This window comes from Atta colombica, unplaced genomic scaffold, assembly GCF_001594045.1.
Source record: "Atta colombica isolate Treedump-2 unplaced genomic scaffold, Acol1.0 scaffold293, whole genome shotgun sequence".
NCBI lineage: Eukaryota > Metazoa > Arthropoda > Insecta > Hymenoptera > Formicidae > Atta > Atta colombica.
In genome coordinates this window covers 941187-944327 of record NW_017259396.1, presented here as the reverse complement: position 1 = coordinate 944327, position 3141 = coordinate 941187, and the positions used below count along the sequence as shown (strand labels likewise).

Sequence of the window (3141 nt, the reverse complement as noted above, 5' to 3'; positions counted from 1 at the left end):
GCGCGCGCGCGTGTATGTGTGTGTGTGTGTGTGTGTGTGTGTGTGTGTGTGTGTGGTGTGTGTGTGTGTGTGTGTGTGTGTGTGTGTGTGTGTGTGTATAAAATACAGACTTTAATTCAAGATCAATTAAAATATCAGCTTAAATATATGTTATGATGTTGTGTAACACATATTACAATCGATTGTAACAGGCAGCACAAATCATAATCGAAAAAAGATGGCCATGGCAAGACAAACAGGTTCTTAATAGCGATTCGCGAATTATCCGAAGTTCATCAGACATCGTTTTTTCAGGGATACGCGAGATTGGTTTGTATACCTCCCCTATAACTTGCGTCACGGCTAATATTGTGCAGTCGCGATCGTGAATCAATTACATGCCGTCGTCAAGCGTGTTCAATATAACGCACGGTAAGTTTCCAGTGAAGTTTAATCAGCTGCGCGGCAGCGAGGATTGATTATCTGTCAGCTTATCCGCGGGTGGAACTGGCCGACGAGGTACCGAAGGACTTACGCGGGAGATTTAAGAGTGGACATCTCTCGACGGAGGTAACTTAAATATAAAGAACGGCTGGACACAATCGTAGAGATTTATGACGCTACAACGTAGGCTGTGCTGTTCTACGCATGACGCGTATACTATATCTAGCTACAGGTTTCATTCCGTAGCGAGTTGTAACCGCGAGAGCGTTCGAAGATCGCGATGACTCTATGTCGAAGACGGGAGAGAAGTAAGTCGAGCTAGTCTACCACTGAATGGATAAATTTATTCGCCATTGCGTCCGCGTCGTTCGATGCCGATCTATTCGTGTGAATTGAATGCGATCGAAGATATAGATACGGAAAAATGAACGCCAAAGGAAACGGATAAAGCGCTATACAGCGGTATATCGTCGAAGATGCGGAAATCGTAAATTGTAGCTCTAGCTCTACTCTCAAAGAGAACGCTGTGATGCACGGATTTTTATTACGATTTCCCGCAGGAACGATTGATTCGTATAGTATTCGGATTTAGCCAATCAATACGGAGAAAAACTTTGTTTGAATTAATTTAAATTCTGATGGAAAATGAACGATCCAGAATTCTGGTTAAAAGAGAGCTAGAATTCTAGTAGATTTAATTAGAATTCGAGATTGTTTCCACCAAAATTTCAGTTAATTCAATCAAATATTTTTCTTCTGTACAAACCAGAGATCAATATATTAGGTGTGGGAAAAACGTTCGTGGCGTTTTTTTAATGCCATCTAACGGGAAAAACGCCATGAACTTTTTCCCATATCTAATATTATGAGCGTGCACATACACAAACATACATTTACATTTATCCTTATACATTCATTTTATATATATTGTACACACACACACATACACACACACACACACACACACACCTCTCTGTAACTGATAATGTAATAAACACACAGAAAAAGTTGAAGCAATATATAATGTAATTTAACAATAAAGAAAAAAATAAAATCAAAATTGATATAAATGAAAGAGGATAATTAAGCAAGATAATAATTTGGAGTTATTTTAATTTACTTTTTATTCATTAATTTATTCTTTAATTTAAATATAAATTATTATATATCTTTTTGACGGCAACACTAAAGCCAATAAATTTTATCTTGGAAAGATGTCAAAAATATTGAGACACTTTGATGATATCAAATAGGTTGATATTTATATCTTCTCATATCCAGACAAAGATCAAAATTGGAACATGAAAGACATCTAAAAGATGTCTTAAAAACGCTACATTTTAGACTTTGTATTGCCTGGATATTTTCTTATCTTTGATATCTCCGATATCTTCATCATCTTATTTTTAAGTATCTTTTAGTCAAATGTGACAAGTAATGTGTCTAGACGCGACCATTTTATTTAAAAGAAAGGATTTTATAAACTTCTTAACCAAACGGAGAATCTTTTCTAGTTGGATGTTGAAAAATCACTCGAAAAAATTGTATCGCAACATCTTGTCACGTTGCTCTCGTAGAGTTGAAAAAATAAATACGTTTTCAGGATACCTGGAATGAGGATTCGCGCTAAAAGATGCAAGCAAAAAAGCAATTTCAGGGATATGCCAACGACGTCCCTTCTCCTGATATTTATAGATACTTTTGTGCGGTATACCAAGAATAAATTCTGCCCTCCGCGAATGTGGCGATGAGCGCCGACGCGTGAACTCCTTCAGAGTATAAATCCCTCCTGGGCATTACAATTTATGTCTTCAGAATATCGATCGACACAACATTCGTTTTTAATTTTCAGATATATATCTTCTCTTTATCTAGAGTTAAATTACCGATATGAAGTACGTTTAATCATACAGTCGAAAATAGAAAAAAAAATAACATTTCTTTCTTTCTGTTCTTTTTTTTTTTTCATATCTGACAATTTTCTATATCTGTAGCACGATATTTTCTGACTTTATGTTGTATGCTAAAAAATTATTACAGTCGAAAAATGAAAGTTTTTATTTATGAAGGAGAAATTATTTTGATATAGTATTATAATTTGAAACATTGTACGCTTTTTTTAGAGAGTTTATTAATCTTCTAAAGAAAGATCTTATTTACTCAATCGTCCGTAGTGGTCACGTTATGCATACACTTGGCGCACGTACTCGCAAATTCGCGCGGTTCCATCGTCCCTCGCGTCGACGCTGAAATTAATCGAGCGCGTGATTACAGCCTGACACAATCTTACACGCCTACGGGGCCCAGTCAAAATATTATGCCCACGGGGTGTAGGGTTAACAATTCGGCTCGCGAATAAAACGGCGAGAAATCGCTCGAACGAACGAGTGAAACGTTTCGCGCGCGATCAAGGTCGGTTGCCCTCCTTGGCCTTGTTGCCAATTATCGGTTTACCTAATTATGTGTGTGTATGCACATCGTGCTGCATGCGTATAGATCGAAGCTGACGATACAGAGAACGCGATTAATCATGAGCTTGCTGCGACCTACGAGCGTATCATTATATCTACGCGTTTTCGAAAGTTGTGATGAGAAAACATCGTCTTGCTTTCGTACCAGCTTGTCATCTAGCTACTGATTAATGACAAATTACTTAGTGAATTGACGGCATGCCATTCCTATTTATCATCCGACAACTTTGACGAAGTTGACGATGGA

At 37.3% G+C, this 3141-nt stretch overlaps 1 protein-coding gene across 2 annotated transcripts in view; it reads left to right on the top strand.

Moving 5' to 3' along the window:
- LOC108690066 (semaphorin-5B) overlaps window positions 1-3141 on the top strand; it is a 107753-nt gene that overhangs the window by 22455 nt on the left and 82157 nt on the right. The window lies entirely within an intron of this gene.